General features: G+C 50.7%; 26 non-coding genes across 26 annotated transcripts; all 26 read right to left on the bottom strand.

Annotated features, from left to right (window-relative positions):
- Positions 1-259: 259 nt before the first annotated feature.
- Trnaa-agc (transfer RNA alanine (anticodon AGC)) lies at positions 260-332 on the bottom strand. The gene has a single exon. It is a non-coding gene; the product is annotated as a tRNA-Ala (tRNA).
- Positions 333-748: 416 nt separating this feature from the next.
- Trnaa-ugc (transfer RNA alanine (anticodon UGC)) lies at positions 749-821 on the bottom strand. The gene has a single exon. It is a non-coding gene; the product is annotated as a tRNA-Ala (tRNA).
- Positions 822-1,823: 1,002 nt separating this feature from the next.
- Positions 1,824-1,896, bottom strand: Trnaa-agc (transfer RNA alanine (anticodon AGC)). Its single transcript has one exon. It is a non-coding gene; the product is annotated as a tRNA-Ala (tRNA).
- Positions 1,897-2,312: 416 nt separating this feature from the next.
- Positions 2,313-2,385, bottom strand: Trnaa-ugc (transfer RNA alanine (anticodon UGC)). The gene has a single exon. It is a non-coding gene; the product is annotated as a tRNA-Ala (tRNA).
- A 1,013-nt stretch (positions 2,386-3,398) lies between these two features.
- Positions 3,399-3,471, bottom strand: Trnaa-agc (transfer RNA alanine (anticodon AGC)). The gene has a single exon. It is a non-coding gene; the product is annotated as a tRNA-Ala (tRNA).
- A 416-nt stretch (positions 3,472-3,887) lies between these two features.
- Positions 3,888-3,960, bottom strand: Trnaa-ugc (transfer RNA alanine (anticodon UGC)). Its single transcript has one exon. It is a non-coding gene; the product is annotated as a tRNA-Ala (tRNA).
- A 1,013-nt stretch (positions 3,961-4,973) lies between these two features.
- Trnaa-agc (transfer RNA alanine (anticodon AGC)) lies at positions 4,974-5,046 on the bottom strand. Its single transcript has one exon. It is a non-coding gene; the product is annotated as a tRNA-Ala (tRNA).
- A 416-nt stretch (positions 5,047-5,462) lies between these two features.
- On the bottom strand, positions 5,463-5,535 carry Trnaa-ugc (transfer RNA alanine (anticodon UGC)). Its single transcript has one exon. It is a non-coding gene; the product is annotated as a tRNA-Ala (tRNA).
- A 1,002-nt stretch (positions 5,536-6,537) lies between these two features.
- Trnaa-agc (transfer RNA alanine (anticodon AGC)) lies at positions 6,538-6,610 on the bottom strand. Its single transcript has one exon. It is a non-coding gene; the product is annotated as a tRNA-Ala (tRNA).
- Positions 6,611-7,026: 416 nt separating this feature from the next.
- Positions 7,027-7,099, bottom strand: Trnaa-ugc (transfer RNA alanine (anticodon UGC)). The gene has a single exon. It is a non-coding gene; the product is annotated as a tRNA-Ala (tRNA).
- A 1,002-nt stretch (positions 7,100-8,101) lies between these two features.
- Trnaa-agc (transfer RNA alanine (anticodon AGC)) lies at positions 8,102-8,174 on the bottom strand. The gene has a single exon. It is a non-coding gene; the product is annotated as a tRNA-Ala (tRNA).
- Positions 8,175-8,590: 416 nt separating this feature from the next.
- Positions 8,591-8,663, bottom strand: Trnaa-ugc (transfer RNA alanine (anticodon UGC)). The gene has a single exon. It is a non-coding gene; the product is annotated as a tRNA-Ala (tRNA).
- A 1,013-nt stretch (positions 8,664-9,676) lies between these two features.
- Positions 9,677-9,749, bottom strand: Trnaa-agc (transfer RNA alanine (anticodon AGC)). Its single transcript has one exon. It is a non-coding gene; the product is annotated as a tRNA-Ala (tRNA).
- Positions 9,750-10,165: 416 nt separating this feature from the next.
- On the bottom strand, positions 10,166-10,238 carry Trnaa-ugc (transfer RNA alanine (anticodon UGC)). Its single transcript has one exon. It is a non-coding gene; the product is annotated as a tRNA-Ala (tRNA).
- Positions 10,239-11,240: 1,002 nt separating this feature from the next.
- Trnaa-agc (transfer RNA alanine (anticodon AGC)) lies at positions 11,241-11,313 on the bottom strand. Its single transcript has one exon. It is a non-coding gene; the product is annotated as a tRNA-Ala (tRNA).
- Positions 11,314-11,729: 416 nt separating this feature from the next.
- On the bottom strand, positions 11,730-11,802 carry Trnaa-ugc (transfer RNA alanine (anticodon UGC)). Its single transcript has one exon. It is a non-coding gene; the product is annotated as a tRNA-Ala (tRNA).
- A 1,013-nt stretch (positions 11,803-12,815) lies between these two features.
- Trnaa-agc (transfer RNA alanine (anticodon AGC)) lies at positions 12,816-12,889 on the bottom strand. Its single transcript has one exon. It is a non-coding gene; the product is annotated as a tRNA-Ala (tRNA).
- A 418-nt stretch (positions 12,890-13,307) lies between these two features.
- Positions 13,308-13,380, bottom strand: Trnaa-ugc (transfer RNA alanine (anticodon UGC)). The gene has a single exon. It is a non-coding gene; the product is annotated as a tRNA-Ala (tRNA).
- A 1,010-nt stretch (positions 13,381-14,390) lies between these two features.
- Trnaa-agc (transfer RNA alanine (anticodon AGC)) lies at positions 14,391-14,463 on the bottom strand. Its single transcript has one exon. It is a non-coding gene; the product is annotated as a tRNA-Ala (tRNA).
- Positions 14,464-14,879: 416 nt separating this feature from the next.
- Positions 14,880-14,952, bottom strand: Trnaa-ugc (transfer RNA alanine (anticodon UGC)). The gene has a single exon. It is a non-coding gene; the product is annotated as a tRNA-Ala (tRNA).
- Positions 14,953-15,966: 1,014 nt separating this feature from the next.
- Positions 15,967-16,039, bottom strand: Trnaa-agc (transfer RNA alanine (anticodon AGC)). Its single transcript has one exon. It is a non-coding gene; the product is annotated as a tRNA-Ala (tRNA).
- Positions 16,040-16,455: 416 nt separating this feature from the next.
- Positions 16,456-16,528, bottom strand: Trnaa-ugc (transfer RNA alanine (anticodon UGC)). Its single transcript has one exon. It is a non-coding gene; the product is annotated as a tRNA-Ala (tRNA).
- A 1,013-nt stretch (positions 16,529-17,541) lies between these two features.
- On the bottom strand, positions 17,542-17,614 carry Trnaa-agc (transfer RNA alanine (anticodon AGC)). The gene has a single exon. It is a non-coding gene; the product is annotated as a tRNA-Ala (tRNA).
- A 416-nt stretch (positions 17,615-18,030) lies between these two features.
- Positions 18,031-18,103, bottom strand: Trnaa-ugc (transfer RNA alanine (anticodon UGC)). Its single transcript has one exon. It is a non-coding gene; the product is annotated as a tRNA-Ala (tRNA).
- Positions 18,104-19,116: 1,013 nt separating this feature from the next.
- Trnaa-agc (transfer RNA alanine (anticodon AGC)) lies at positions 19,117-19,189 on the bottom strand. The gene has a single exon. It is a non-coding gene; the product is annotated as a tRNA-Ala (tRNA).
- A 416-nt stretch (positions 19,190-19,605) lies between these two features.
- Positions 19,606-19,678, bottom strand: Trnaa-ugc (transfer RNA alanine (anticodon UGC)). Its single transcript has one exon. It is a non-coding gene; the product is annotated as a tRNA-Ala (tRNA).
- Between the last annotated feature and the right edge of the window lie 688 nt (positions 19,679-20,366).

Genomic DNA, 20,366 nt, shown 5'->3' with positions numbered 1-20,366 from the left:
AGAATTGGAATGTGCAGTGGGATTTTTGTGAATTCGGCGCAAGGCTGATCTTTCCGACATACGTTTGAGAATCTTATGGGAACACGTGTACTGTTTCTAAATTAAGTGTATTGGTGGGAGGAGGGTACTTCCTGCGCATTACAGCACGCTTGCCAATTGTGGCTGCTAATCGTTCGCTCGTATCTGCCTTGACACATTTTCTGGCTGTGAATTATTCCACTTGCATGGCAGTGTGCGCATGTTGGTGTGTTAAAAATTCTGGAGGCGCTGGGTATCGATCCCAGTACCTCTCGCATGCTAAGCGAGCGCTCTACCATCTGAGCTACGCCCCCTGCTGACGAACTGCGCTACATACAGCCATATCAATTGCACAGACCCTTGCACTCCAATTATTCCGCAGACAAACACTACTCTCAATGTGTCTGTGAGGGTGTCTTTCAGGTTTCCTGGATTCTGTATCGAATCGTAGTCGGCCAAAATCAAAGTGGCACGCACGACGTCGAAAATAGCGTTCGGCCAACGCTCTGAGGTAGACGAAAGTGTTGTTCACTCTCTAGACTTCAATGAGGTTAGGCCGTTTTACCTAAGGCAGATTTGCACTCGATGACACCTCGACAACAGCCGGTCCTCACATTTACGTCTTGCTCTCCTTACGTCAGTATACGAGTCTGTGACGCTGGCTTTGCAACATCTTGCGTGCCTTTAGGCTCGCCGCGACCAACACTTGCCACGAACTGACCACAAAACATGGAGGCGCCGGGGCTTGAACCCGGGACCTTTCACATGCAAAGCGAACGCTCTACCAACTGAGCTACGCCCCCAAGCACAACCAAACTGCGCTGTTCTCCATTCTTTACTACTCTTATGTGCACGGACACGATGGTTGGTTGGTTTGCAGGGCTGAAGGGAACAGAGTACAAAGGCGCGGACGCGTTCATATACACAAGAGTTCCAAGTAGTTTCGATGCTCTGGTATTACGACTGCAAATTCCGTCCGTTTTTAACGTCTTCAATTGAAGGGGCAGTCACAAGTTGCTCTGTTTTCACTCCATGTCGACAATCACACAGCACCTGAGGTAACAAGCACATCTGAAGCCCCATTGTGCACTCGACTGTTCATGCCAACTCACTGCCTCGCACTTTACTACTGTGTACCACTCTTGTCGTCCAACTGCAAAAGACTGGGCCACAACAAGTTTCCGCGTCTCCATTGCACTGCGCAAACTACGAAACGCTCCCCAAACATGGCACTCACCCATGCAGACGACTTTTCCGACTTTACACGACGCTCACGCTAGTGACAGCCTTATTTAGAGCTTGACGTCGCGCCCAAGCGAGTGAGCACATTTCGCCTACGGCTTAGGCCGCCCACCTAGTGTGGCTGCTCGGTGTCTGCAGGCAGCGAGGGGCTGCAAGCTTCCCGTATTCGCGCCTATGTCACCTCTGCTTGCTTGTCAGAGACAGAGTATCGCAAAACATACAACTCACTCCATGAATTGATTGCTACGGCATCTGTCATCAGCAGTCACAACTAGCAACACCAGTAGCAGCCGACTGCACGTAAAGAATTGGAATGTGCAGTGGGATTTTTGTGAATTCGGCGCAAGGCTGATCTTTCCGACATACGTTTGAGAATCTTATGGGAACACGTGTACTGTTTCTAAATTAAGTGTATTGGTGGGAGGAGGGTACTTCCTGCGCATTACAGCACGCTTGCCAATTGTGGCTGCTAATCGTTCGCTCGTATCTGCCTTGACACATTTTCTGGCTGTGAATTATTCCACTTGCATGGCAGTGTGCGCATGTTGGTGTGTTAAAAATTCTGGAGGCGCTGGGTATCGATCCCAGTACCTCTCGCATGCTAAGCGAGCGCTCTACCATCTGAGCTACGCCCCCTGCTGACGAACTGCGCTACATACAGCCATATCAATTGCACAGACCCTTGCACTCCAATTATTCCGCAGACAAACACTACTCTCAATGTGTCTGTGAGGGTGTCTTTCAGGTTTCCTGGATTCTGTATCGAATCGTAGTCGGCCAAAATCAAAGTGGCACGCACGACGTCGAAAATAGCGTTCGGCCAACGCTCTGAGGTAGACGAAAGTGTTGTTCACTCTCTAGACTTCAATGAGGTTAGGCCGTTTTACCTAAGGCAGATTTGCACTCGATGACACCTCGACAACAGCCGGTCCTCACATTTACGTCTTGCTCTCCTTACGTCAGTATACGAGTCTGTGACGCTGGCTTTGCAACATCTTGCGTGCCTTTAGGCTCGCCGCGACCAACACTTGCCACGAACTGACCACAAAACATGGAGGCGCCGGGGCTTGAACCCGGGACCTTTCACATGCAAAGCGAACGCTCTACCAACTGAGCTACGCCCCCAAGCACAACCAAACTGCGCTGTTCTCCATTCTTTACTACTCTTATGTGCACGGACACGATGGTTGGTTGGTTTGCAGGGCTGAAGGGAACAGAGTACAAAGGCGCGGACGCGTTCATATACACAAGAGTTCCAAGTAGTTTCGATGCTCTGGTATTACGACTGCAAATTCCGTCCGTTTTTAACGTCTTCAATTGAAGGGGCAGTCACAAGTTGCTCTGTTTTCACTCCATGTCGACAATCACACAGCACCTGAGGTAACAAGCACATCTGAAGCCCCATTGTGCACTCGACTGTTCATGCCAACTCACTGCCTCGCACTTTACTACTGTGTACCACTCTTGTCGTCCAACTGCAAAAGACTGGGCCACAACAAGTTTCCGCGTCTCCATTGCACTGCGCAAACTACGAAACGCTCCCCAAACATGGCACTCACCCATGCAGACGACTTTTCCGACTTTACACGACGCTCACGCAACGCTCACGCTAGTGACAGCCTTATTTAGAGCTTGACGTCGCGCCCAAGCGAGTGAGCACATTTCGCCGACGGCTTAGGCCGCCCACCTAGTGTGGCTGCTCGGTGTCTGCAGGCAGCGAGGGGCTGCAAGCTTCCCGTATTCGCGCCTATGTCACCTCTGCTTGCTTGTCAGAGACAGAGTATCGCAAAACATACAACTCACTCCATGAATTGATTGCTACGGCATCTGTCATCAGCAGTCACAACTAGCAACACCAGTAGCAGCCGACTGCACGTAAAGAATTGGAATGTGCAGTGGGATTTTTGTGAATTCGGCGCAAGGCTGATCTTTCCGACATACGTTTGAGAATCTTATGGGAACACGTGTACTGTTTCTAAATTAAGTGTAGTGGTGGGAGGAGGGTACTTCCTGCGCATTACAGCACGCTTGCCAATTGTGGCTGCTAATCGTTCGCTCGTATCTGCCTTGACACATTTTCTGGCTGTGAATTATTCCACTTGCATGGCAGTGTGCGCATGTTGGTGTGTTAAAAATTCTGGAGGCGCTGGGTATCGATCCCAGTACCTCTCGCATGCTAAGCGAGCGCTCTACCATCTGAGCTACGCCCCCTGCTGACGAACTGCGCTACATACAGCCATATCAATTGCACAGACCCTTGCACTCCAATTATTCCGCAGACAAACACTACTCTCAATGTGTCTGTGAGGGTGTCTTTCAGGTTTCCTGGATTCTGTATCGAATCGTAGTCGGCCAAAATCAAAGTGGCACGCACGACGTCGAAAATAGCGTTCGGCCAACGCTCTGAGGTAGACGAAAGTGTTGTTCACTCTCTAGACTTCACTGAGGTTAGGCCGTTTTACCTAAGGCAGATTTGCACTCGATGACACCTCGACAACAGCCGGTCCTCACATTTACGTCTTGCTCTCCTTACGTCAGTATACGAGTCTGTGACGCTGGCTTTGCAACATCTTGCGTGCCTTTAGGCTCGCCGCGACCAACACTTGCCACGAACTGACCACAAAACATGGAGGCGCCGGGGCTTGAACCTGGGACCTTTCACATGCAAAGCGAACGCTCTACCAACTGAGCTACGCCCCCAAGCACAACCAAACTGCGCTGTTCTCCATTCTTTACTACTCTTATGTGCACGGACACGATGGTTGGTTGGTTTGCAGGGCTGAAGGGAACAGAGTACAAAGGCGCGGACGCGTTCATATACACAAGAGTTCCAAGTAGTTTCGATGCTCTGGTATTACGACTGCAAATTCCGTCCGTTTTTAACGTCTTAAATTGAAGGGGCAGTCACAAGTTGCTCTGTTTTCACTCCATGTCGACAATCACACAGCACCTGAGGTAACAAGCACATCTGAAGCCCCATTGTGCACTCGACTGTTCATGCCAACTCACTGCCTCGCACTTTACTACTGTGTACCACTCTTGTCGTCCAACTGCAAAAGACTGGGCCACAACAAGTTTCCGCGTCTCCATTGCACTGCGCAAACTACGAAACGCTCCCCAAACATGGCACTCACCCATGCAGACGACTTTTCCGACTTTACACGACGCTCACGCAACGCTCACGCTAGTGACAGCCTTATTTAGAGCTTGACGTCGCGCCCAAGCGAGTGAGCACATTTCGCCGACGGCTTAGGCCGCCCACCTAGTGTGGCTGCTCGGTGTCTGCAGGCAGCGAGGGGCTGCAAGCTTCCCGTATTCGCGCCTATGTCACCTCTGCTTGCTTGTCAGAGACAGAGTATCGCAAAACATACAACTCACTCCATGAATTGATTGCTACGGCATCTGTCATCAGCAGTCACAACTAGCAACACCAGTAGCAGCCGACTGCACGTAAAGAATTGGAATGTGCAGTGGGATTTTTGTGAATTCGGCGCAAGGCTGATCTTTCCGACATACGTTTGAGAATCTTATGGGAACACGTGTACTGTTTCTAAATTAAGTGTAGTGGTGGGAGGAGGGTACTTCCTGCGCATTACAGCACGCTTGCCAATTGTGGCTGCTAATCGTTCGCTCGTATCTGCCTTGACACATTTTCTGGCTGTGAATTATTCCACTTGCATGGCAGTGTGCGCATGTTGGTGTGTTAAAAATTCTGGAGGCGCTGGGTATCGATCCCAGTACCTCTCGCATGCTAAGCGAGCGCTCTACCATCTGAGCTACGCCCCCTGCTGACGAACTGCGCTACATACAGCCATATCAATTGCACAGACCCTTGCACTCCAATTATTCCGCAGACAAACACTACTCTCAATGTGTCTGTGAGGGTGTCTTTCAGGTTTCCTGGATTCTGTATCGAATCGTAGTCGGCCAAAATCAAAGTGGCACGCACGACGTCGAAAATAGCGTTCGGCCAACGCTCTGAGGTAGACGAAAGTGTTGTTCACTCTCTAGACTTCACTGAGGTTAGGCCGTTTTACCTAAGGCAGATTTGCACTCGATGACACCTCGACAACAGCCGGTCCTCACATTTACGTCTTGCTCTCCTTACGTCAGTATACGAGTCTGTGACGCTGGCTTTGCAACATCTTGCGTGCCTTTAGGCTCGCCGCGACCAACACTTGCCACGAACTGACCACAAAACATGGAGGCGCCGGGGCTTGAACCTGGGACCTTTCACATGCAAAGCGAACGCTCTACCAACTGAGCTACGCCCCCAAGCACAACCAAACTGCGCTGTTCTCCATTCTTTACTACTCTTATGTGCACGGACACGATGGTTGGTTGGTTTGCAGGGCTGAAGGGAACAGAGTACAAAGGCGCGGACGCGTTCATATACACAAGAGTTCCAAGTAGTTTCGATGCTCTGGTATTACGACTGCAAATTCCGTCCGTTTTTAACGTCTTAAATTGAAGGGGCAGTCACAAGTTGCTCTGTTTTCACTCCATGTCGACAATCACACAGCACCTGAGGTAACAAGCACATCTGAAGCCCCATTGTGCACTCGACTGTTCATGCCAACTCACTGCCTCGCACTTTACTACTGTGTACCACTCTTGTCGTCCAACTGCAAAAGACTGGGCCACAACAAGTTTCCGCGTCTCCATTGCACTGCGCAAACTACGAAACGCTCCCCAAACATGGCACTCACCCATGCAGACGACTTTTCCGACTTTACACGACGCTCACGCTAGTGACAGCCTTATTTAGAGCTTGACGTCGCGCCCAAGCGAGTGAGCACATTTCGCCGACGGCTTAGGCCGCCCACCTAGTGTGGCTGCTCGGTGTCTGCAGGCAGCGAGGGGCTGCAAGCTTCCCGTATTCGCGCCTATGTCACCTCTGCTTGCTTGTCAGAGACAGAGTATCGCAAAACATACAACTCACTCCATGAATTGATTGCTACGGCATCTGTCATCAGCAGTCACAACTAGCAACACCAGTAGCAGCCGACTGCACGTAAAGAATTGGAATGTGCAGTGGGATTTTTGTGAATTCGGCGCAAGGCTGATCTTTCCGACATACGTTTGAGAATCTTATGGGAACACGTGTACTGTTTCTAAATTAAGTGTAGTGGTGGGAGGAGGGTACTTCCTGCGCATTACAGCACGCTTGCCAATTGTGGCTGCTAATCGTTCGCTCGTATCTGCCTTGACACATTTTCTGGCTGTGAATTATTCCACTTGCATGGCAGTGTGCGCATGTTGGTGTGTTAAAAATTCTGGAGGCGCTGGGTATCGATCCCAGTACCTCTCGCATGCTAAGCGAGCGCTCTACCATCTGAGCTACGCCCCCTGCTGACGAACTGCGCTACATACAGCCATATCAATTGCACAGACCCTTGCACTCCAATTATTCCGCAGACAAACACTACTCTCAATGTGTCTGTGAGGGTGTCTTTCAGGTTTCCTGGATTCTGTATCGAATCGTAGTCGGCCAAAATCAAAGTGGCACGCACGACGTCGAAAATAGCGTTCGGCCAACGCTCTGAGGTAGACGAAAGTGTTGTTCACTCTCTAGACTTCACTGAGGTTAGGCCGTTTTACCTAAGGCAGATTTGCACTCGATGACACCTCGACAACAGCCGGTCCTCACATTTACGTCTTGCTCTCCTTACGTCAGTATACGAGTCTGTGACGCTGGCTTTGCAACATCTTGCGTGCCTTTAGGCTCGCCGCGACCAACACTTGCCACGAACTGACCACAAAACATGGAGGCGCCGGGGCTTGAACCTGGGACCTTTCACATGCAAAGCGAACGCTCTACCAACTGAGCTACGCCCCCAAGCACAACCAAACTGCGCTGTTCTCCATTCTTTACTACTCTTATGTGCACGGACACGATGGTTGGTTGGTTTGCAGGGCTGAAGGGAACAGAGTACAAAGGCGCGGACGCGTTCATATACACAAGAGTTCCAAGTAGTTTCGATGCTCTGGTATTACGACTGCAAATTCCGTCCGTTTTTAACGTCTTAAATTGAAGGGGCAGTCACAAGTTGCTCTGTTTTCACTCCATGTCGACAATCACACAGCACCTGAGGTAACAAGCACATCTGAAGCCCCATTGTGCACTCGACTGTTCATGCCAACTCACTGCCTCGCACTTTACTACTGTGTACCACTCTTGTCGTCCAACTGCAAAAGACTGGGCCACAACAAGTTTCCGCGTCTCCATTGCACTGCGCAAACTACGAAACGCTCCCCAAACATGGCACTCACCCATGCAGACGACTTTTCCGACTTTACACGACGCTCACGCTAGTGACAGCCTTATTTAGAGCTTGACGTCGCGCCCAAGCGAGTGAGCACATTTCGCCGACGGCTTAGGCCGCCCACCTAGTGTGGCTGCTCGGTGTCTGCAGGCAGCGAGGGGCTGCAAGCTTCCCGTATTCGCGCCTATGTCACCTCTGCTTGCTTGTCAGAGACAGAGTATCGCAAAACATACAACTCACTCCATGAATTGATTGCTACGGCATCTGTCATCAGCAGTCACAACTAGCAACACCAGTAGCAGCCGACTGCACGTAAAGAATTGGAATGTGCAGTGGGATTTTTGTGAATTCGGCGCAAGGCTGATCTTTCCGACATACGTTTGAGAATCTTATGGGAACACGTGTACTGTTTCTAAATTAAGTGTAGTGGTGGGAGGAGGGTACTTCCTGCGCATTACAGCACGCTTGCCAATTGTGGCTGCTAATCGTTCGCTCGTATCTGCCTTGACACATTTTCTGGCTGTGAATTATTCCACTTGCATGGCAGTGTGCGCATGTTGGTGTGTTAAAAATTCTGGAGGCGCTGGGTATCGATCCCAGTACCTCTCGCATGCTAAGCGAGCGCTCTACCATCTGAGCTACGCCCCCTGCTGACGAACTGCGCTACATACAGCCATATCAATTGCACAGACCCTTGCACTCCAATTATTCCGCAGACAAACACTACTCTCAATGTGTCTGTGAGGGTGTCTTTCAGGTTTCCTGGATTCTGTATCGAATCGTAGTCGGCCAAAATCAAAGTGGCACGCACGACGTCGAAAATAGCGTTCGGCCAACGCTCTGAGGTAGACGAAAGTGTTGTTCACTCTCTAGACTTCACTGAGGTTAGGCCGTTTTACCTAAGGCAGATTTGCACTCGATGACACCTCGACAACAGCCGGTCCTCACATTTACGTCTTGCTCTCCTTACGTCAGTATACGAGTCTGTGACGCTGGCTTTGCAACATCTTGCGTGCCTTTAGGCTCGCCGCGACCAACACTTGCCACGAACTGACCACAAAACATGGAGGCGCCGGGGCTTGAACCTGGGACCTTTCACATGCAAAGCGAACGCTCTACCAACTGAGCTACGCCCCCAAGCACAACCAAACTGCGCTGTTCTCCATTCTTTACTACTCTTATGTGCACGGACACGATGGTTGGTTGGTTTGCAGGGCTGAAGGGAACAGAGTACAAAGGCGCGGACGCGTTCATATACACAAGAGTTCCAAGTAGTTTCGATGCTCTGGTATTACGACTGCAAATTCCGTCCGTTTTTAACGTCTTAAATTGAAGGGGCAGTCACAAGTTGCTCTGTTTTCACTCCATGTCGACAATCACACAGCACCTGAGGTAACAAGCACATCTGAAGCCCCATTGTGCACTCGACTGTTCATGCCAACTCACTGCCTCGCACTTTACTACTGTGTACCACTCTTGTCGTCCAACTGCAAAAGACTGGGCCACAACAAGTTTCCGCGTCTCCATTGCACTGCGCAAACTACGAAACGCTCCCCAAACATGGCACTCACCCATGCAGACGACTTTTCCGACTTTACACGACGCTCACGCAACGCTCACGCTAGTGACAGCCTTATTTAGAGCTTGACGTCGCGCCCAAGCGAGTGAGCACATTTCGCCGACGGCTTAGGCCGCCCACCTAGTGTGGCTGCTCGGTGTCTGCAGGCAGCGAGGGGCTGCAAGCTTCCCGTATTCGCGCCTATGTCACCTCTGCTTGCTTGTCAGAGACAGAGTATCGCAAAACATACAACTCACTCCATGAATTGATTGCTACGGCATCTGTCATCAGCAGTCACAACTAGCAACACCAGTAGCAGCCGACTGCACGTAAAGAATTGGAATGTGCAGTGGGATTTTTGTGAATTCGGCGCAAGGCTGATCTTTCCGACATACGTTTGAGAATCTTATGGGAACACGTGTACTGTTTCTAAATTAAGTGTAGTGGTGGGAGGAGGGTACTTCCTGCGCATTACAGCACGCTTGCCAATTGTGGCTGCTAATCGTTCGCTCGTATCTGCCTTGACACATTTTCTGGCTGTGAATTATTCCACTTGCATGGCAGTGTGCGCATGTTGGTGTGTTAAAAATTCTGGAGGCGCTGGGTATCGATCCCAGTACCTCTCGCATGCTAAGCGAGCGCTCTACCATCTGAGCTACGCCCCCTGCTGACGAACTGCGCTACATACAGCCATATCAATTGCACAGACCCTTGCACTCCAATTATTCCGCAGACAAACACTACTCTCAATGTGTCTGTGAGGGTGTCTTTCAGGTTTCCTGGATTCTGTATCGAATCGTAGTCGGCCAAAATCAAAGTGGCACGCACGACGTCGAAAATAGCGTTCGGCCAACGCTCTGAGGTAGACGAAAGTGTTGTTCACTCTCTAGACTTCACTGAGGTTAGGCCGTTTTACCTAAGGCAGATTTGCACTCGATGACACCTCGACAACAGCCGGTCCTCACATTTACGTCTTGCTCTCCTTACGTCAGTATACGAGTCTGTGACGCTGGCTTTGCAACATCTTGCGTGCCTTTAGGCTCGCCGCGACCAACACTTGCCACGAACTGACCACAAAACATGGAGGCGCCGGGGCTTGAACCTGGGACCTTTCACATGCAAAGCGAACGCTCTACCAACTGAGCTACGCCCCCAAGCACAACCAAACTGCGCTGTTCTCCATTCTTTACTACTCTTATGTGCACGGACACGATGGTTGGTTGGTTTGCAGGGCTGAAGGGAACAGAGTACAAAGGCGCGGACGCGTTCATATACACAAGAGTTCCAAGTAGTTTCGATGCTCTGGTATTACGACTGCAAATTCCGTCCGTTTTTAACGTCTTAAATTGAAGGGGCAGTCACAAGTTGCTCTGTTTTCACTCCATGTCGACAATCACACAGCACCTGAGGTAACAAGCACATCTGAAGCCCCATTGTGCACTCGACTGTTCATGCCAACTCACTGCCTCGCACTTTACTACTGTGTACCACTCTTGTCGTCCAACTGCAAAAGACTGGGCCACAACAAGTTTCCGCGTCTCCATTGCACTGCGCAAACTACGAAACGCTCCCCAAACATGGCACTCACCCATGCAGACGACTTTTCCGACTTTACACGACGCTCACGCTAGTGACAGCCTTATTTAGAGCTTGACGTCGCGCCCAAGCGAGTGAGCACATTTCGCCGACGGCTTAGGCCGCCCACCTAGTGTGGCTGCTCGGTGTCTGCAGGCAGCGAGGGGCTGCAAGCTTCCCGTATTCGCGCCTATGTCACCTCTGCTTGCTTGTCAGAGACAGAGTATCGCAAAACATACAACTCACTCCATGAATTGATTGCTACGGCATCTGTCATCAGCAGTCACAACTAGCAACACCAGTAGCAGCCGACTGCACGTAAAGAATTGGAATGTGCAGTGGGATTTTTGTGAATTCGGCGCAAGGCTGATCTTTCCGACATACGTTTGAGAATCTTATGGGAACACGTGTACTGTTTCTAAATTAAGTGTAGTGGTGGGAGGAGGGTACTTCCTGCGCATTACAGCACGCTTGCCAATTGTGGCTGCTAATCGTTCGCTCGTATCTGCCTTGACACATTTTCTGGCTGTGAATTATTCCACTTGCATGGCAGTGTGCGCATGTTGGTGTGTTAAAAATTCTGGAGGCGCTGGGTATCGATCCCAGTACCTCTCGCATGCTAAGCGAGCGCTCTACCATCTGAGCTACGCCCCCTGCTGACGAACTGCGCTACATACAGCCATATCAATTGCACAGACCCTTGCACTCCAATTATTCCGCAGACAAACACTACTCTCAATGTGTCTGTGAGGGTGTCTTTCAGGTTTCCTGGATTCTGTATCGAATCGTAGTCGGCCAAAATCAAAGTGGCACGCACGACGTCGAAAATAGCGTTCGGCCAACGCTCTGAGGTAGACGAAAGTGTTGTTCACTCTCTAGACTTCACTGAGGTTAGGCCGTTTTACCTAAGGCAGATTTGCACTCGATGACACCTCGACAACAGCCGGTCCTCACATTTACGTCTTGCTCTCCTTACGTCAGTATACGAGTCTGTGACGCTGGCTTTGCAACATCTTGCGTGCCTTTAGGCTCGCCGCGACCAACACTTGCCACGAACTGACCACAAAACATGGAGGCGCCGGGGCTTGAACCTGGGACCTTTCACATGCAAAGCGAACGCTCTACCAACTGAGCTACGCCCCCAAGCACAACCAAACTGCGCTGTTCTCCATTCTTTACTACTCTTATGTGCACGGACACGATGGTTGGTTGGTTTGCAGGGCTGAAGGGAACAGAGTACAAAGGCGCGGACGCGTTCATATACACAAGAGTTCCAAGTAGTTTCGATGCTCTGGTATTACGACTGCAAATTCCGTCCGTTTTTAACGTCTTCAATTGAAGGGGCAGTCACAAGTTGCTCTGTTTTCACTCCATGTCGACAATCACACAGCACCTGAGGTAACAAGCACATCTGAAGCCCCATTGTGCACTCGACTGTTCATGCCAACTCACTGCCTCGCACTTTACTACTGTGTACCACTCTTGTCGTCCAACTGCAAAAGACTGGGCCACAACAAGTTTCCGCGTCTCCATTGCACTGCGCAAACTACGAAACGCTCCCCAAACATGGCACTCACCCATGCAGACGACTTTTCCGACTTTACACGACGCTCACGCAACGCTCACGCTAGTGACAGCCTTATTTAGAGCTTGACGTCGCGCCCAAGCGAGTGAGCACATTTCGCCTACGGCTTAGGCCGCCCACCTAGTGTGGCTGCTCGGTGTCTGCAGGCAGCGAGGGGCTGCAAGCTTCCCGTATTCGCGCCTATGTCACCTCTGCTTGCTTGTCAGAGACAGAGTATCGCAAAACATACAACTCACTCCATGAATTGATTGCTACGGCATCTGTCATCAGCAGTCACAACTAGCAACACCAGTAGCAGCCGACTGCACGTAAAGAATTGGAATGTGCAGTGGGATTTTTGTGAATTCGGCGCAAGGCTGATCTTTCCGACATACGTTTGAGAATCTTATGGGAACACGTGTACTGTTTCTAAATTAAGTGTAGTGGTGGGAGGAGGGTACTTCCTGCGCATTACAGCACGCTTGCCAATTGTGGCTGCTAATCGTTCGCTCGTATCTGCCTTGACACATTTTCTGGCTGTGAATTATTCCACTTGCATGGCAGTGTGCGCATGTTGGTGTGTTAAAAATTCTGGAGGCGCTGGGGTATCGATCCCAGTACCTCTCGCATGCTAAGCGAGCGCTCTACCATCTGAGCTACGCCCCCTGCTGACGAACTGCGCTACATACAGCCATATCAATTGCACAGACCCTTGCACCTCCAATTATTCCGCAGACAAACACTACTCTCAATGTGTCTGTGAGGGTGTCTTTCAGGTTTCCTGGATTCTGTATCGAATCGTAGTCGGCCAAAATCAAAGTGGCACGCACGACGTCGAAAATAGCGTTCGGCCAACGCTCTGAGGTAGACGAAAGTGTTGTTCACTCTCTAGACTTCACTGAGGTTAGGCCGTTTTAACCTAAGGCAGATTTGCACTCGATGACACCTCGACAACAGCCGGTCCTCACATTTACGTCTTGCTCTCCTTACGTCAGTATACGAGTCTGTGACGCTGGCTTTGCAACATCTTGCGTGCCTTTAGGCTCGCCGCGACCAACACTTGCCACGAACTGACCACAAAACATGGAGGCGCCGGGGCTTGAACCCGGGACCTTTCACATGCAAAGCGAACGCTCTACCAACTGAGCTACGCCCCCAAGCACAACCAAACTGCGCTGTTCTCCATTCTTTACTACTCTTATGTGCACGGACACGATGGTTGGTTGGTTTGCAGGGCTGAAGGGAACAGAGTACAAAGGCGCGGACGCGTTCATATACACAAGAGTTCCAAGTAGTTTCGATGCTCTGGGTATTACGACTGCAAATTCCGTCCGTTTTTAACGTCTTAAATTGAAGGGGCAGTCACAAGTTGCTCTGTTTTTCACTCCATGTCGACAATCACACAGCACCTGAGGTAACAAGCACATCTGAAGCCCCATTGTGCACTCGACTGTTCATGCCAACTCACTGCCTCGCACTTTACTACTGTGTACTTGTCGTCCAACTGCAAAAGACTGGGCCACAACAAGTTTCCGCGTCTCCATTGCACTGCGCAAACTACGAAACGCTCCCCAAACATGGCACTCACCCATGCAGACGACTTTTCCGACTTTACACGACGCTCACGCAACGCTCACGCTAGTGACAGCCTTATTTAGAGCTTGACGTCGCGCCCAAGCGAGTGAGCACATTTCGCCGACGGCTTAGGCCGCCCACCTAGTGTGGCTGCTCGGTGTCTGCAGGCAGCGAGGGGCTGCAAGCTTCCCGTATTCGCGCCTATGTCACCTCTGCTTGCTTGTCAGAGACAGAGTATCGCAAAACATACAACTCACTCCATGAATTGATTGCTACGGCATCTGTCATCAGCAGTCACAACTAGCAACACCAGTAGCAGCCGACTGCACGTAAAGAATTGGAATGTGCAGTGGGATTTTTGTGAATTCGGCGCAAGGCTGATCTTTCCGACATACGTTTGAGAATCTTATGGGAACACGTGTACTGTTTCTAAATTAAGTGTAGTGGTGGGAGGAGGGTACTTCCTGCGCATTACAGCACGCTTGCCAATTGTGGCTGCTAATCGTTCGCTCGTATCTGCCTTGACACATTTTCTGGCTGTGAATTATTCCACTTGCATGGCAGTGTGCGCATGTTGGTGTGTTAAAAATTCTGGAGGCGCTGGGTATCGATCCCAGTACCTCTCGCATGCTAAGCGAGCGCTCTACCATCTGAGCTACGCCCCCTGCTGACGAACTGCGCTACATACAGCCATATCAATTGCACAGACCCTTGCACTCCAATTATTCCGCAGACAAACACTACTCTCAATGTGTCTGTGAGGGTGTCTTTCAGGTTTCCTGGATTCTGTATCGAATCGTAGTCGGCCAAAATCAAAGTGGCACGCACGACGTCGAAAATAGCGTTCGGCCAACGCTCTGAGGTAGACGAAAGTGTTGTTCACTCTCTAGACTTCACTGAGGTTAGGCCGTTTTACCTAAGGCAGATTTGCACTCGATGACACCTCGACAACAGCCGGTCCTCACATTTACGTCTTGCTCTCCTTACGTCAGTATACGAGTCTGTGACGCTGGCTTTGCAACATCTTGCGTGCCTTTAGGCTCGCCGCGACCAACACTTGCCACGAACTGACCACAAAACATGGAGGCGCCGGGGCTTGAACCTGGGACCTTTCACATGCAAAGCGAACGCTCTACCAACTGAGCTACGCCCCCAAGCACAACCAAACTGCGCTGTTCTCCATTCTTTACTACTCTTATGTGCACGGACACGATGGTTGGTTGGTTTGCAGGGCTGAAGGGAACAGAGTACAAAGGCGCGGACGCGTTCATATACACAAGAGTTCCAAGTAGTTTCGATGCTCTGGTATTACGACTGCAAATTCCGTCCGTTTTTAACGTCTTCAATTGAAGGGGCAGTCACAAGTTGCTCTGTTTTCACTCCATGTCGACAATCACACAGCACCTGAGGTAACAAGCACATCTGAAGCCCCCATTGTGCACTCGACTGTTCATGCCAACTCACTGCCTCGCACTTTACTACTGTGTACCACTCTTGTCGTCCAACTGCAAAAGACTGGGCCACAACAAGTTTCCGCGTCTCCATTGCACTGCGCAAACTACGAAACGCTCCCCAAACATGGCACTCACCCATGCAGACGACTTTTCCGACTTTACACGACGCTCACGCAACGCTCACGCTAGTGACAGCCTTATTTAGAGCTTGACGTCGCGCCCAAGCGAGTGAGCACATTTCGCCTACGGCTTAGGCCGCCCACCTAGTGTGGCTGCTCGGTGTCTGCAGGCAGCGAGGGGCTGCAAGCTTCCCGTATTCGCGCCTATGTCACCTCTGCTTGCTTGTCAGAGACAGAGTATCGCAAAACATACAACTCACTCCATGAATTGATTGCTACGGCATCTGTCATCAGCAGTCACAACTAGCAACACCAGTAGCAGCCGACTGCACGTAAAGAATTGGAATGTGCAGTGGGATTTTTGTGAATTCGGCGCAAGGCTGATCTTTCCGACATACGTTTGAGAATCTTATGGGAACACGTGTACTGTTTCTAAATTAAGTGTAGTGGTGGGAGGAGGGTACTTCCTGCGCATTACAGCACGCTTGCCAATTGTGGCTGCTAATCGTTCGCTCGTATCTGCCTTGACACATTTTCTGGCTGTGAATTATTCCACTTGCATGGCAGTGTGCGCATGTTGGTGTGTTAAAAATTCTGGAGGCGCTGGGTATCGATCCCAGTACCTCTCGCATGCTAAGCGAGCGCTCTACCATCTGAGCTACGCCCCCTGCTGACGAACTGCGCTACATACAGCCATATCAATTGCACAGACCCTTGCACTCCAATTATTCCGCAGACAAACACTACTCTCAATGTGTCTGTGAGGGTGTCTTTCAGGTTTCCTGGATTCTGTATCGAATCGTAGTCGGCCAAAATCAAAGTGGCACGCACGACGTCGAAAATAGCGTTCGGCCAACGCTCTGAGGTAGACGAAAGTGTTGTTCACTCTCTAGACTTCACTGAGGTTAGGCCGTTTTACCTAAGGCAGATTTGCACTCGATGACACCTCGACAACAGCCGGTCCTCACATTTACGTCTTGCTCTCCTTACGTCAGTATACGAGTCTGTGACGCTGGCTTTGCAACATCTTGCGTGCCTTTAGGCTCGCCGCGACCAACACTTGCCACGAACTGACCACAAAACATGGAGGCGCCGGGGCTTGAACCCGGGACCTTTCACATGCAAAGCGAACGCTCTACCAACTGAGCTACGCCCCCAAGCACAACCAAACTGCGCTGTTCTCCATTCTTTACTACTCTTATGTGCACGGACACGATGGTTGGTTGGTTTGCAGGGCTGAAGGGAACAGAGTACAAAGGCGCGGACGCGTTCATATACACAAGAGTTCCAAGTAGTTTCGATGCTCTGGTATTACGACTGCAAATTCCGTCCGTTTTTAACGTCTTAAATTGAAGGGGCAGTCACAAGTTGCTCTGTTTTCACTCCATGTCGACAATCACACAGCACCTGAGGTAACAAGCACATCTGAAGCCCCATTGTGCACTCGACTGTTCATGCCAACTCACTGCCTCGCACTTTACTACTGTGTACCACTCTTGTCGTCCAACTGCAAAAGACTGGGCCACAACAAGTTTCCGCGTCTCCATTGCACTGCGCAAACTACGAAACGCTCCCCAAACATGGCACTCACCCATGCAGACGACTTTTCCGACTTTACACGACGCTCACGCAACGCTCACGCTAGTGACAGCCTTATTTAGAGCTTGACGTCGCGCCCAAGCGAGTGAGCACATTTCGCCGACGGCTTAGGCCGCCCACCTAGTGTGGCTGCTCGGTGTCTGCAGGCAGCGAGGGGCTGCAAGCTTCCCGTATTCGCGCCTATGTCACCTCTGCTTGCTTGTCAGAGACAGAGTATCGCAAAACATACAACTCACTCCATGAATTGATTGCTACGGCATCTGTCATCAGCAGTCACAACTAGCAACACCAGTAGCAGCCGACTGCACGTAAAGAATTGGAATGTGCAGTGGGATTTTTGTGAATTCGGCGCAAGGCTGATCTTTCCGACATACGTTTGAGAATCTTATGGGAACACGTGTACTGTTTCTAAATTAAGTGTAGTGGTGGGAGGAGGGTACTTCCTGCGCATTACAGCACGCTTGCCAATTGTGGCTGCTAATCGTTCGCTCGTATCTGCCTTGACACATTTTCTGGCTGTGAATTATTCCACTTGCATGGCAGTGTGCGCATGTTGGTGTGTTAAAAATTCTGGAGGCGCTGGGTATCGATCCCAGTACCTCTCGCATGCTAAGCGAGCGCTCTACCATCTGAGCTACGCCCCCTGCTGACGAACTGCGCTACATACAGCCATATCAATTGCACAGACCCTTGCACTCCAATTATTCCGCAGACAAACACTACTCTCAATGTGTCTGTGAGGGTGTCTTTCAGGTTTCCTGGATTCTGTATCGAATCGTAGTCGGCCAAAATCAAAGTGGCACGCACGACGTCGAAAATAGCGTTCGGCCAACGCTCTGAGGTAGACGAAAGTGTTGTTCACTCTCTAGACTTCACTGAGGTTAGGCCGTTTTACCTAAGGCAGATTTGCACTCGATGACACCTCGACAACAGCCGGTCCTCACATTTACGTCTTGCTCTCCTTACGTCAGTATACGAGTCTGTGACGCTGGCTTTGCAACATCTTGCGTGCCTTTAGGCTCGCCGCGACCAACACTTGCCACGAACTGACCACAAAACATGGAGGCGCCGGGGCTTGAACCCGGGACCTTTCACATGCAAAGCGAACGCTCTACCAACTGAGCTACGCCCCCAAGCACAACCAAACTGCGCTGTTCTCCATTCTTTACTACTCTTATGTGCACGGACACGATGGTTGGTTGGTTTGCAGGGCTGAAGGGAACAGAGTACAAAGGCGCGGACGCGTTCATATACACAAGAGTTCCAAGTAGTTTCGATGCTCTGGTATTACGACTGCAAATTCCGTCCGTTTTTAACGTCTTAAATTGAAGGGGCAGTCACAAGTTGCTCTGTTTTCACTCCATGTCGACAATCACACAGCACCTGAGGTAACAAGCACATCTGAAGCCCCATTGTGCACTCGACTGTTCATGCCAACTCACTGCCTCGCACTTTACTACTGTGTACCACTCTTGTCGTCCAACTGCAAAAGACTGGGCCACAACAAGTTTCCGCGTCTCCATTGCACTGCGCAAACTACGAAACGCTCCCCAAACATGGCACTCACCCATGCAGACGACTTTTCCGACTTTACACGACGCTCACGCAACGCTCACGCTAGTGACAGCCTTATTTAGAGCTTGACGTCGCGCCCAAGCGAGTGAGCACATTTCGCCGACGGCTTAGGCCGCCCACCTAGTGTGGCTGCTCGGTGTCTGCAGGCAGCGAGGGGCTGCAAGCTTCCCGTATTCGCGCCTATGTCACCTCTGCTTGCTTGTCAGAGACAGAGTATCGCAAAACATACAACTCACTCCATGAATTGATTGCTACGGCATCTGTCATCAGCAGTCACAACTAGCAACACCAGTAGCAGCCGACTGCACGTAAAGAATTGGAATGTGCAGTGGGATTTTTGTGAATTCGGCGCAAGGCTGATCTTTCCGACATACGTTTGAGAATCTTATGGGAACACGTGTACTGTTTCTAAATTAAGTGTAGTGGTGGGAGGAGGGTACTTCCTGCGCATTACAGCACGCTTGCCAATTGTGGCTGCTAATCGTTCGCTCGTATCTGCCTTGACACATTTTCTGGCTGTGAATTATTCCACTTGCATGGCAGTGTGCGCATGTTGGTGTGTTAAAAATTCTGGAGGCGCTGGGTATCGATCCCAGTACCTCTCGCATGCTAAGCGAGCGCTCTACCATCTGAGCTACGCCCCCTGCTGACGAACTGCGCTACATACAGCCATATCAATTGCACAGACCCTTGCACTCCAATTATTCCGCAGACAAACACTACTCTCAATGTGTCTGTGAGGGTGTCTTTCAGGTTTCCTGGATTCTGTATCGAATCGTAGTCGGCCAAAATCAAAGTGGCACGCACGACGTCGAAAATAGCGTTCGGCCAACGCTCTGAGGTAGACGAAAGTGTTGTTCACTCTCTAGACTTCACTGAGGTTAGGCCGTTTTACCTAAGGCAGATTTGCACTCGATGACACCTCGACAACAGCCGGTCCTCACATTTACGTCTTGCTCTCCTTACGTCAGTATACGAGTCTGTGACGCTGGCTTTGCAACATCTTGCGTGCCTTTAGGCTCGCCGCGACCAACACTTGCCACGAACTGACCACAAAACATGGAGGCGCCGGGGCTTGAACCCGGGACCTTTCACATGCAAAGCGAACGCTCTACCAACTGAGCTACGCCCCCAAGCACAACCAAACTGCGCTGTTCTCCATTCTTTACTACTCTTATGTGCACGGACACGATGGTTGGTTGGTTTGCAGGGCTGAAGGGAACAGAGTACAAAGGCGCGGACGCGTTCATATACACAAGAGTTCCAAGTAGTTTCGATGCTCTGGTATTACGACTGCAAATTCCGTCCGTTTTTAACGTCTTAAATTGAAGGGGCAGTCACAAGTTGCTCTGTTTTCACTCCATGTCGACAATCACACAGCACCTGAGGTAACAAGCACATCTGAAGCCCCATTGTGCACTCGACTGTTCATGCCAACTCACTGCCTCGCACTTTACTACTGTGTACCACTCTTGTCGTCCAACTGCAAAAGACTGGGCCACAACAAGTTTCCGCGTCTCCATTGCACTGCGCAAACTACGAAACGCTCCCCAAACATGGCACTCACCCATGCAGACGACTTTTCCGACTTTACACGACGCTCACGCAACGCTCACGCTAGTGACAGCCTTATTTAGAGCTTGACGTCGCGCCCAAGCGAGTGAGCACATTTCGCCGACGGCTTAGGCCGCCCACCTAGTGTGGCTGCTCGGTGTCTGCAGGCAGCGAGGGGCTGCAAGCTTCCCGTATTCGCGCCTATGTCACCTCTGCTTGCTTGTCAGAGACAGAGTATCGCAAAACATACAACTCACTCCATGAATT

The sequence above is a fragment of the Schistocerca serialis genome, unplaced genomic scaffold, assembly GCF_023864345.2.
Source record: "Schistocerca serialis cubense isolate TAMUIC-IGC-003099 unplaced genomic scaffold, iqSchSeri2.2 HiC_scaffold_397, whole genome shotgun sequence".
Lineage (NCBI taxonomy): Eukaryota > Metazoa > Arthropoda > Insecta > Orthoptera > Acrididae > Schistocerca > Schistocerca serialis.
This window is presented reverse-complemented; position numbering and strand designations above follow the sequence as displayed.